Source organism: Pecten maximus, chromosome 19, assembly GCF_902652985.1.
Source record: "Pecten maximus chromosome 19, xPecMax1.1, whole genome shotgun sequence".
NCBI classification, from domain to species: Eukaryota; Metazoa; Mollusca; class Bivalvia; order Pectinida; family Pectinidae; genus Pecten; species Pecten maximus.
Window position 1 is genome coordinate 31,369,955 of NC_047033.1, and position 14,686 is coordinate 31,384,640.

A 14,686-nucleotide genomic window follows, 5' to 3' on the forward strand; every position below is an offset into this window, starting at 1 on the left:
AATTTTGGAGAAAAACTATTTTGTAAAATAGTGATAAACTGATAATAAAATATTGGTAATTCTTTAATTTTGACAAGTAGTTTTCTATAATACCTTTTGTAATAAGTTGAAACAGATTAAAAATTCAAAAGATAAATTAGTTAATTAACTTAATGTGATATAACAATTGACATAATTTTAGTAAAGTTTGTCAGAACAGGTTTCTCGCACATGGTTTTCTTTGGCACATGTAAGCAAAGAGTTGAAATATGTTGATGTGGAATTGATAATAAAGCAGCTTATAGACATCTGAAAATTTACTAATTCAATAAATTCCAAAGTCAACTATTTTGTAAAATTGTGATAGCTAAAACCTGGTAGCTCTTTGATTTTGTCAAATAATTTTCCATCTCATACCTATTTTGTAATAAGTTGAAATTAATTTAATTTCAAAAGATAAAAAAAAATATATGACATCTTCTTACACACCCAAAGCAGAGACATATAACATATATAACATGTGTCTGCCCAAAGCAACATAATTTTACTTAATGCAACATAATAATTGACAATATTTTAGCTTAAATTTATCAGAACAGCTTTCTTGCATATTGTTTTCTTTGGTGCATAAAAGTGAAGGGTTTAAATATATTTGAAAACTTATTTCATTTATTTATTAATGCAAAAGATGATATAATTTGACACTGTCCTACCGACCATCCCAATAAAGGGCAGGTCAGAGACTTTAATTTCAAAATTTAAAGCATTAGAATATAAATATTTCATTAAAAATTTGAAGAAAAAAAACTTCTATTACTGAAAAAGAATTGTTCAATATACTGCTAGTGTGTCTACTTAAGTACATGCACAGTAGTTCCTTGAAAGTTCGTGTCATCGTAAGCTAATATGTACGAGATATGATTCTCGAAACGTCGTTGCTCCTCAACATAAACAAATACATTTATTTGTAGGCCTATCAGCTGATCAAGACATCAAAGCATCAACTAACGACACAGTAATTTCATCAAACAAACAAACAGTTAATCAATTAAATATTACATAATTAAACGTCACCTGTCTCAAAAACGTTAATAAGCACGTAACATTTACACTAGGCCTACTGGAAGCCTATACGATTCCGTACGAGTTTAGATTTGTCTATCGAAAAGAATTGAACACTGGTCTGGGTTGACGATGAATACTGATCCTGGAAAGCAACAAATATGGTCATAATAGAACAACTGTAACCTCCAATGTCACTTTTAATATGACATAATATTAAAAAGTCCTGGTCCTGACGGGAAAATGTAATACAACTCACTTAGAATGCAGCTGAAGCCTGGAGTTGAACGAGTAAGCGGCGTGAAGTCCCCGGTGTTATTCCATCCGGAACTCATCGGGGAATCATTTCAGTGATAATACCCGATGAGTTCAGGATGGCGTTATTCTATAGTTTTCCGTTATTTATGCGGACAAGACGACCAAACCAAATGCGTTTATAATTTCTATTTCGTATAAACTCCATACGGCAATTTTTACGGACCTGTTGATGTTAATGAAGGCTTTAAAGACATCACCAAGATGTCGCGCAAAACAAATATAAAACCAGTTGATCTGTGATGATTTTAATGCTGATAACTCTATATGCCTACTCGGTCCATCTGTTCAACCTTGCTAAACGGAAAGGAAACACCTGGCCTTGCGTCATCAAAACAGGCAGCCTATTTATAGGAAATTACCCCAGTCGAGTGGAAAAATACTGAGACAGTCGAAAAAATAGGCCATTTTCAAAACAATTTTGTGGCCGTTCTGCTAAAGATATCAAAAAACTAAACAGACTGTTTTCTTCAGGAAACATTTATCTCTTTGTATGACCGTTGTATATATCTGTGGATTTTTTTCTGAATTTTGAGGGTGATTTAAACAGAACCTATCGGTCAAAATGTAGATTTTGGCATGTTTGACCCAAAATACAGTTGGGAGCAAACTAAACTTGGTAGTCTAGTGCACTTCAGTGCACTACAAAAGTTAACTCCAGTTAACATCGTAGTGCACCTGAGTTAACATCGTAGTGCACTTGAGTTCACATCGTAGTGCACTGGAGTTAACATCGTAGTGCACTAGAGTTAACACTGTTGTGCACTGGAGTGAACATCGTAGTGCACTTGAGTTCACATCGTAGTGCACTAGAGCCAATACATACAAAGTGTTTGATATACAATGCATAATCTCTTGAACATATAAATGTTTCATTAAAACAAAATTTCAAAAATATATATACAGGGACTAGTCCATGTATATTGTGTGTGTACATTTTACTTTTATTTCAGATATGTTTATTACATGTATATAAGTACAATACATGCCACTTATTGGTAAATAGAATATACACAAAACTGACAAAATACAGGTATCATATTACATTAATTCCACCCATTACATCCATGCATTTACACTAAATTAAGATTAGTTATAATTAAAGAAGCATGGAAAATGCCAGTTTTGAAATTAAAATTAAATCGATCAACATCAAGCAATATCGATTCTGCCTTCATTGAAACATATATTGTACATGCAACATAAATGTTATAGTTTGTATACCGTCAGGTATATAGTCTTTCCAGACCAGGTAAATCACACAAAATGGGATTATGATTGCTATTTTGTTGAAAGGTGTGAAAACACAGCCAAGGAATCTGGCACAAGGTGTCCAGCTGTTCTGGGCATGGCCAAAGGGCATTAAGCTTAATTAAGGGTTTACCTGTACAGGTACTGTACTAGTCATGCATGGCTACCCCTCCCCTAAACTCTCATGTAATTATATATAATCAGTCCCCAATCTAATTTTTATCGTATGTACCTAATAAGTGTATAAATTAGTTTCCCCGTTAAAATTTTTGATTATTATTGAGAAATAAAAATACTGATTTGCAAGCTTTCGAGATAATATTATCAAGGTTTTTAAAATCCAAACAAAAACTGTGAGTTTACCTGTCGTTTTGATAAGTGTCACCAAGCTGTGTGTATTAGAGTATGGGTCAAATCAAAGTGTCAAAAATTATAGTTACAGTCATGCTAGACCAAATGTCTGCATCGACTACATCTTAAAGATAATAGGTAAAACAAATATGTTTACAATTTGATTACTTTTTAGCCCACCATCATCAGATGGTGGGCTATTCAAATCGCCCTGCGTCCGTGGTCCGTCCCTCCGTCCGTCCGTAAACAATTCTTGTTATCGCTAATCCTCAGAAAGTACTGAAGGGATCTTTCTCAAATTTCATATGTAGGTTCCCCTTGGTGCCTAGTTATGCATATTGCATTTTGAGACCAATCGGAAAACAACGTGGCCGACAGGCAGCCATCTTGGATTTTGACAATTGAAGTTTGTTATCGCTATTTCTCAGAAAGTACTGAAGGGATCTTTCTCAAATTTCATATGTATGTTCCCCTTAGTGCCTAGTTTTGCATATTGGGACCAATCCAAAAACAACATGGTCGACAGACAGCCATTATCGCTAAATCTTAAATTTTATATATAGCTTCCCCTTGTTTGAAAAGTACTAGCTATAGAGGGCTGTTTCTGAATTTACACAGATTAGTAAGACTTAGAAGAAGGGAAAAGTAGAGAAAAGATCAATCTGACATGGAACCTATGAAGATCATTCAATGGTGGGCGCCAAGATCCCTCTGGGATCTCTTGTTTCATTACTTATTACATTATTATATTTAAAAGATTATAAACAAATGAATTTTTTTTCAAATGTCTATAGGGACGTTAATTACTTATCATTATTATTTTGCTGAAATGATTGATTGCAAAATGTTGCATTTGATTGACCACTTTTACCTGGTGGTCACTCAGGTATGACCATACAAGACCAAGGTATGAAAATTGACTGTTGGTTAGACCTTACCTGTAATTATCCCCTATTGTTCTACTCTCACACCTGTAGTCTCACCTGACCAAGAAAATACTTTACTTGTATCGTAGTTCAGAATGTCTTACCTGGTAAATGCTGGGTGTGGTATATTGATCAATAAGAACGAAAATTTATTAATACTTACACTTAAAGTTGGATTATTCACTTTGACTTTCTTTTTTGGTGGGGGAGATCGATGGCACAACAAGGTACAACCGAGAAGCCACAGGGAGATTAACTTGTTCCTCAGTTTGAACTGTTTTCATTATTATGTAACGCGACTCAACTTAATACAGTTCTGTGAACAGTATACAATTGTAAACAGTACTTGGTCAATTGTTTAATATTTTGTATCTGCAGTAAACAAAATTGCTTTTGTTTTCACTAAATTTTCAGTTTCACTATTTAAATGTCGATCAAAATGCAGTATTGCTAATTAGTATATATGGATGAAATCTAAAATGATTTCTCATTTTATAACAAACATGGCTTGCAATGGAGATTACTTATATATATTTAATACGGTACTCCTTAATTAATTAATAATTTTTATTTCATGAATATAACTATAATTATAACATTGTATGCGAAGCTTTCAAAAAAATAAATAAATTTGTTTGTTTATCTAATATCAAACAAGTAATTAATGGCTTTCAATGGAGATTACTTAATATGTATACATAATTATAGGTATACTCCCTAATCAATTAATCATTTATATATCATGAATATAACTATAATTATAACATTGTATGTGAAGCTTTCAGGAAAATATATAAATTTGTTTGCTTATTCAATATAAAACAAATAATTAACATAAGTTGAGGGGAAGCTACATACTTTTACACACAATGAATTATATAGTGCCACTAAATCCTAATAAAATCTTAACTGCAAGAGACTGATACCAGTCCAGTGCCATCGGGGCCCCTAGACCACTGCCATTCATACCTGTCACATATTAATTACCCTGTGTGGTGTGGGCCACACCTGATCAGGCCGGTTTCCCCAATTAACTCCAGGGGGGTCCATTTATAGCAGGCATTATACCGATACCTTATCTAACTATAGGTATCCTCTCATAATATGTAAGTTTATAATTGACAAGATGAATGTACCTGTAGTCAGGTTTCATTAATACATCATTTACAAATATGAAATATATATAAAATCAAACCACTAGAATGCCTGAAGATGGAATTTAATATTTCATATTGTTTTAGCATATATAGTATTAAAATACACATTTCATGCATCTGGCATGAATTGAATTCCTCTGGCCTTTATACGTTAAGACTGACATTTTGACAGAATATATTATATTTAAGTCTTATATATAAATAAGAAATCTCTCTGTCAGCAAGTCTAAATTAGTACTGAGTCAGAGGGTTTAATTGTACTACATACACGAACATGGGTAGCTATATACCTTCAAAACTTGACTTGCACACATAATATACAACACATCAAATCATATAGCTCATAACAACATTACCCCAAGAACTGAAGTGCACATCATAGTGCACTTGAGTTAACATTGTAGTGCACTGGAGTTAACATCGTAGTGCACTGGAGTTAACATTGTAGTGAACTCAAGTGCACTACGATGTTTAGTCTAGTGCACTACGTTGTTCACTACGTGTGCACTACGAAGTGCACTTGGTACCAAGTTTAGTTTGCTCCCAACTGTATATCACAAAAACGATTTTCCACAGGGATACCAGATACACCCAGACCTAGATCGAGCCGAGTTTTACAATGGCTCAAAGTATCAACCGAATTGTATGTGCCAATTTTACTGTCCTCAAATCGCTATTATATCCGGCAAAATAGGCGAATTAGCTCGTATTATCATTACGTTCCGTAAGGAACGATAACTCTAATGCGTTATCGCCCCTCACTACACTTCATTCTTTACTGATATAGAAATCACATAAAACCAGTATTTATATAAAGTATAAATGTTACCTTTGAAATACAGACTTCCATATATTGGACATTTCCGTAAAGGCTACACAGCTTCTAAACTACGGTGTCTATTGAATTATAAAACAGTGTATAAATTCTAGACAACTTACTGCATTTAATGGTATGGATATTATATTCTTCATTTAATTAAGTGATTAAGTTATTTATTGTTTTCAATATAAAACAAATGCAACCTCTTACACTATCTTTAGCTCCGAAAGTCTCCTGTACAATATATAGTCACCATGGGGGACAGACCATTTCATACAGTGGTGGATGCCAAGATCCAACTACTGACAAGGACAGGGATATAACCAGGGACAGACAACAGATTAAAATCAAAGTACTGAAAGTACTGAGGGAGGCGTTAATCAGATGAAAAGGTGATGTTTGAAATAAAGCAAGAAGAATGATTAAACTGATATCAACATGATTATTGATAGATATATTCAAGAGTGAGGTTTTAAGTACTAAACGTTTCTTCTCAAGAGTTTAAAGCCAATTAGATGAGATGGTTTTCAATCCTGATGGACACACAGTGTAATGTTTAACCGTCTTGATGTACACCATGGTTTTAACCATATTGAAGTTTCAAGTATTTAAACATATCCACTTAAGTCTTTAAAGTTAACACTTTTAGTAAGGTTGTTTAACATTTCTACTTATTGATTAAACAAGCTTCCACTTAAATAGTTAAACATTTCTACTTTTCTTACTAAACAAATTTCTGTTTTAGAAGTTAACATTCATACTTAGGTGTTTAAACCGTCCTGATGAACATAATGCTTTTAACCATCCTGATGACTGTCTTAACTGTCCAATTAAGTTTCAAACTTCCACTTGTCCAGTTCACAGAGACTAGTACTATTGAATTGCATTATCAAAGACTAATTATTATACTGATCTACAAACAACTGTCAATTATACGGTTGTGTATTAGAATAGTATTGTTATTCATACGGTTCTATTAATATTGTTTAACATGACAGGTTAAATTTTTATTAAACATTTACAATGTATTTTCACATTTAAGAATTAATCTGTGCACTTAAGTATACATGTAATTCAATTAGAAACAGAAATAACAAGAACACATATAATTGTTGATATGTTGAATTCATGACAGCACCTAGTCATAGTTACAACTTTTGAGTATGAATTATATGAACAATGGAAATACCAAAAACAAACAATGTTCTTTCAACGAAAAAATAGAGCTATACAATTATAATTATGATGATTTATATTGTGTTTTTTGTATTATGAGCCTCCTGTCAAAGGGTCATATTTTGTTAATCCTGTACATACTGTCTTATAATAGCATTGTCAGCATATATGTGTGTGTGCATATATATATATATATATACATTCATGTATATGGGGCAAAGAAGTAATTCATATATATATATATATATATTTGTGTTTCATCTCTACAATGTAAGAAGTTTTACAGTTTTGAACAATACCTTTGACAGACACATTGTACGCTGAATGTCTGCATACATAACAGGAGTTAGCTTCCGACATCAATTCAAATGTTCTATTCGAGAGTTGGCTAAAACATTTTTGTCCATTTATTAGCCCAGCATCATCAGATTATTTATCTAACAATCATTTTTGTGACGTTGGTCCTCCCCTGCCCCCTGTGATAAATATTGTAAAAAGAGTGCATGCTTAATTAAATTTAAATCACTGCCTCCGCTAGGGATCGAAGCCGGGCCTCTAGCTTACTAGTCTTACACTCAACCAATTTGGCTAAAGAGAAGATCTCTATAGCAGAACGGTAGGGCTATATTGCAGCTAGTATTAATACCAGGGTTACAATATAAACAATTTCACAGCAATATTAATATTCATTGAAGATATTAATGATATATATATATATATATATATATATGTCAAGTAGTAATAACGACAGTACAGACAAGTAAATTGTCAAATTTTCGAGGCAATCCGCCCCTTTATCAAGACACAGGTAAATTACATACGATCACATATAGACATAGAACATGGAACAGTTACACAAATATAGTAGGTATAAACAACAAAAAGTATCATAATGTTGTAAAAATGATCCCCCTCGGCCGATACTAAATTCGCCGAGGGCCTATTATGATTAATAAGGAAACATCTTTGGTGGTGTACAGATGCTAAAAGTAAATGAATGAATGAATGAATGAACAAATAAATAAGTAAATAGATAAATAATATAACTTAAAGGTTTAACAGAAAAGCATCGCGGGTCGATTCGATGTGATGGCAGCGCGTGTTATGTCATGCTACGCCATCCTATTTTTAGTATGTTCTTCAAACCTTATTCCTATAATCTCTATTCTCGCTTATAGGAAGTACCCAATCCATATTTTAATTGATCAGACTAACCCCTACAGGCCCCACAGACACACCTTCCTTAGGGACTTGGTTTACATGAAACAGCAGCTGATTGGCTGAATAAGTTGGGCGAGTACATGTTGTCGGTTTGTGACGAGTCGTCCTGACATTCGGTTTTCGTCACGATAATAGGATCTTTCGACCACCTTTTTGTTTGGTTTCTAATGTCTAAATTTTACCTTTCTACACAATTACATCTATATGTTTTTAATACTTGTTCCATTTCATTTAAACGAACTAATTTTAATATGGGATTGGCCACCCGATATTGTCACTGCAACCCGCTGTTTGGGCCGAGTTTTGCGGCACGAAATGTACATATCGAGGGAGGGGAAAAAACAATAACAAAAACATTCATGACATAACACGCGCTGCCATCACATCGAATCGACCCGCGATGCTTTTCTGTTAAACCTTTAAGTTATATTATTTATCTATTTACTTATTTATTTGTTCATTCATTCATTCATTCATTTACTTTTAGCATCTGTACACCACCAAAGATGTTTCCTTATTAATCATAATAGGCCCTCGGCGAATTTAGTATCGGCCGAGGGGGATCATTTTTACAACATTATGATACTTTTTGTTGTTTATACCTACTATATTTGTGTAACTGTTCCATGTTCTATGTCTATATGTGATCGTATGTAATTTACCTGTGTCTTGATAAAGGGGCGGATTGCCTCGAAAATTTGACAATTTACTTGTCTGTACTGTCGTTATTACTACTTGACATATATATATATATATAAATAAGTACTTCAAAATATAGTATATGGTATGCAATTGGTAAACATTTTGATTATCTAAAATTATTTTTCATTTTATTAACTAGCCCAATTTTACTCTGGCCCTGTCACCACCGGAATCGGAACGCAATGGACCGACAAGACCACATATGCTTTATTGTGTTTTTCTTCTTGCATAGTTTAAATTAAGAAAACTAAGCGTATCATTTCCCAAAACCTGTGTGAATTATATTAAATTCAAATATTCATTATTTTAAAATTGATACGGACGAAATAAAACACCTAGATGAGACTAAATGGGTGTTCTTGGGTAAATAGATATATGATTAATCCATATATGTAAGATAGGTGTTATGTCACATCTGATTTTATTGTATTTGCACCAAATTCCTAGCGACACTAAACGGTGTCGGATATAATTCCATGTTTTCATATAATAGCGCGCTCCGGCCCTACACCAGACATGGTGACAGGGCCATAGAAAACTCGGACTATTTATCAATATAACACAAAATTTTTACAGCTTTGTGTACATTACATAAAATAATTTGAAAAGGTTACATTTATAGCTGAAGATTAAGACAAGCTGGTTAAATCAGCAGTTGTAAAAATTGTCATGAAATGCCTTTCCAGTTGGGGTACTCCCTAATGATGGACCATTTAGATTTGAAAATGTTCCAATCGTAATTAGTTATAAGAACTGAATGTAGATGTCTATGGCATGAGTCTTTATTATTAATACTTAAACCAACTGCAGTTACTATTATTCCAAAACTCTGTATATTCTTTGTGAGGGAAGAGTGCAGTAAACATCACGAATGTCGGAATGACCACTTCGACTAACAGGTACGATAGTTTTGTTAGCTTTATAAGATAAACGATCGGATTTCAGCATACTATCACTGACCCATGATACATGTTTTTTATGAAATACTAGCTGAGATAACGTAGATCTGGACGACAATATGTCTGTCTCAGAGCAGTGTAGGAAGTGTATGACTTCGTTCTAATAAAGCAATCTGATCAGGTTCTGAATCACTAACGTTAATCGTAAACAAAGTTTAGTCCTAAGTAATTAAAGAAAAAATAAGGTAAACATGTGAACAAACAGCTTAACAACTTTTAAGCAACTTGCCTTTAATTCGTGTTGATAAATACTCTAGTGACAAACATCACACTACAGAGTTTCGGATGAAGCCCGTTTCCAAAAGGCGCTCCCATTTTGACCGATTGATCATGTGATCAGACGTGAACAGACGGATCATGTGATCGTTGATTTAATTACATATTTTGATACAGAAATATGACATCTAAAGAGACAATTAAATCTTTTGTAAGTTATTTATTTCTGATTTCGACTTTTCAACACACACAACAAAAATGAGACATATGGATACGAAACTACAAGTAAAGCTAGGATAGATGTTTACATAGAAAATAGCGGTAAAGTTGCGACATCATTTTAGGAAACAACTGAACAAAATTACTGTTTTGTCGAGTTTTTTACGTCAGATTTTAATGTTTTTATTCTTGCAAATACCGGTATTTTGAAAAGAATGTCGGTACGGTTCTTGTACCGAGTATACCGGTTCCCAACCCTTCTCGCACTTGGAACTCTGCTATGAATTTTTGATAACAGGCTACCACCAGACGTCTCAAATATATACATTTTTCGTGTCATAGCACTTTATTTGAAGTCTTGAAATTTTTCATACATGCATATATAGTTTAACTTCATCATATATGAACCAAAAGAAACTGCAAAAAATAAATAAAACTGAATGGTTATATAATGAAAGCGAGAGGTTTTGACGTCACATCTCGTAGATGATTGTAACATGGCAGGAGTAAACGTCCCTATAAAAATATAAACACATTATGTGGCGGTTGAAATATTATCTCTTCAAAATAAAGGCGGTTGAAATATTATCTCTTCAAAATAAATCCATCTTTATTTATTTTCTCATTCATGCAGGTCCTTGGTTTTTACTTACAATCAGATACACGTAAAATATTCGACTGTCTGTCACCTGCGTACTAGCTAGCCGAGTACTTGTGTGCCTACTATGTGTAGATATAATGTTTTTGTTATAATAAATAGGCTCTGGTGGCATTCAAAGTCGATGTCAACTTAAATATATTTCTTTTGGGGGATTTTATGAGAATTATAATGAACAATTAGATTCTACAACATTCATAATATATATCTACTATCGAGATAAATTGGTTGTGTATTGTGTCGGTATGTACGAGTTGTCTCCCGTGACTACGGAGATAGCCGCTTGAGGTACCAAACGATTGGTTCCGCAATGAAATCCTATAGCTGATGCTATAATGTGAGGCACGCCTCCCATAAACAAGAGGCCCATGGGGCCTGTATCGCTCACCTGGTTGGATTTGACCAAATGTCAAAATAATGTTCATGTTCAATTCCTTTTGTTTGTTAACCTCAAACAATGCTACATTTTTGTATTTATGGTTATAGCGTGGGGATCCCAACCGCTTTAAAGAAATAATGAAGTCCAGACTCTCTGAGTTTACAACATGCATTTATAACTTTATGACTAGTAGTGATTTAAAGGAATTACCTCTATTTCCCATATGGGGCCTGCCCCTTTTGGCCCCTTGGGGGTCAGAGTAACCATTTATGCAAAATCTGTTCCCTTTCCCCAAAGGATGTTTCTGACCAAATTGGGTTCAACCATTCACAACTTTATGACTAGTAGTGATTTTAAGGAATTACCTCTATTTCCTAATTAGGCCCCGCCCCTTTGGCCCCTTGGGGGTCAGAGTCACCATTTATGCAAAATCTATTCCCCATCCACAAAGGATGTTTCTGACCAAATTGGGTTCAAATCCATTCATAACTTTATGACTAGTAGCGATTTAAAGAAATTGCCTCAATTTCCCCTATTGGGCCCCGCCCCTCAGGCCCCTTGGGGGTCAGAGTCACCATTTATGCAAAATCTGTTCCCCTTCCCCAAAGAATGTTTCTGACCAAATTGTGTTCAAATCCATTCATAACTTTATGACAAGTAGCGATTTGAAGGAATTACCTCTATTTCCCCATTAGGCCCCGCCCCTTTGGCCCCTTGGGGGTCAGAGTAACCATTTATGCAAAATCTGTTCCCCTTCCCCAAAGGATGTTTCTGACCAAATCGGGTTCAAATCCATTCATAACTTTATGACAAGTAGCGATTTGAAGGAATAACCCCTTTTTCCCCCATTAGGCCCCGCCCCTTTGGCCCCTTGGGGGTCAGAGTCACCATTTATGCAAAATCTGTTCCCCTTCCACAAAGGATGTTTCTGACCAAATTGGGTTCAAAACCATTCATAACTTTATGACTAGTAGCGATTTAAAGGAATTGCCTCAATTTCCCCTTTTGGGCCCCGCCCCTCAGGCCCCTTGGAGGTCAGAGTCACCATTTATGCAAAATCTGATCCCCTTCTGCTAAGGATGTTTCTGACCAAATTTGGTCAAAATCCAATAAGAACTTTTCGACTAGTAGCGATTTGAACCAAATGTTGACGGACGGACGGACGGACGGACGACGGACGACGGACGACGGACGCTGCACCATGGACCTTCGGTCCAGGTGAGCTAAAAAGGGCAATGTAAGGGACATAGCTGGGAATAGACAACAGACACGGTAAGGAACATAACTGGGGATAGATGACAGACTAGGTAAGGGGCATAACTGGGGATAGACAACAGACAAGGTAAGGGACATAACTGGGGATAGATGACAGACAAGGTAAGGGACATAACTGGGGATAGACGACATACAAGGTAAAGGACATAACTGGGGATAGACGACATACAAGGTAAGGGACATAACTGGGGATAGACGACAGACAAGGTAAGGGACATAACTGGGGATAGACGACAGACAAGGTAAGGGACATAACTGGGGATAGATGGCAGACAAGGCAAGGGACATAACTGGGAATAGACGACAGACAAGGTAAGGGACATAACTGGGGATAGATGACAGACAAGGTAAGGGACGTAACTGGGGATAGACGACAGACAAGGTAAGGGACATAACTGGGGATAGATGACAGACAAGGTAAGGGACATGGCTGGGGATAGACGACAGACAAGGTAAGGGACATAACTGGGGATAGATGACAGACAAGGTAAGGGACATAACTGGGGATAGACGACAGACAAGGTAAGGGACATAACTGGGGATAGACAACAGACAAGGTAAGGGACATAACTGGGGATAGACGACAGACAAGGTAAGGGACATAACTGGGGATAGATGACAGACAAGGTAAGGGACATACCTGGGGATAGATGACAGACAAGGTAAGGGACATAACTGGGGATAGAAGACAGACAAAGTAAGGGACATAACTGGGGATAGACGACAGACAAGGTAAGGGACATAACTGGGGATAGATGACAGACAAGGTAAGGGACGTAACTGGTGATAGATGACAGACAAGGTAAGGGACATAACTGGGGATAGACGACAGACAAGGTAAGGGACATAACTGGGGATAAACCACAGACAAGGCAAGGGACATAACTGGGGATAGACGACAGACAAGGTAAGGGACATGGCTGGGGATAGACAACAGACAAGGTAAGGGACATAACTGGGGATAGACGACAGACATGGTAAGGGACATAACTGGGGATAGACAACAGACAAGGTAAGGGACATAACTGGGGATAGATGACAGACAAGGTAAGGGACATAGCTGGGGATAGACAATAGACAAGGCAAGGGACATAACTGGGGATAGATGACAGACGAGGTAAGGGACATAACTGGGGATAGACGACAGACAAGGTAAGGGACATAACTGGGGATAGACGACAGACAAGGTAAGGGACATAACTATATACAATGTATGTAGTATACTTAGTATGGGGTAGTATACTAAGTATATGGTAGTATACTTAGGATGTGGTAGTATACGTAGTATACTTAGGATGTGGTAGTATACGTAGTATACTTAGGATGTGGTAGTATACTTAGGATGTGGTAGTATACTTAGGAGGTGGTAGTATACTTAGGATGTGGTAGTAAACTTAGTATATGTTGTGGTATACTTAGGATGTGGTAATATACTTAGGATGTGGTAGTAAACTTTGTATGTTGCAGTATGTGGTAATATATCAGGGGTGTAAAAAAATTGCCCCGGGCAAGTAGAGCTCAGAAAGCCACTTGCCCGAATGCAATTTCTACTTGCCCCAGTGTTCGTTTCATTAAAATATATAAGAAGACCACATCAAAAATTGTATTTAATAGAGAGCGCAGCTCGAACGGGCACAGCCCGTTCGCGTAGCGAACTTAATGGTAGAGATGTGTCAGAAACCCCCCCTTTTCCCCCAATATACTTAGATTTCAAAATTTTTCTCAGTAACCGGAAACAGGAAGTCACGACAAGATCCAGTGTTGCGCAAAACTGTTATCAAAGTCACATTCTCGGGAGATAACAAAATATCAACATTTTAAAAATATGCAAATGTTGACTTCACACTAGTTAGAATTTGTTCATAAAATTTATCACTAACAATTTCTTAATTTTTGATATTCAAAACGTAACGGTATAATTAACGGAAAATACAACGACAGTCGATCCTGTCATTTTGATTGGTCGATATAAATAAAACCGGAAATACATCCCCACAGTGGATATCGTCTGCATCAGTGA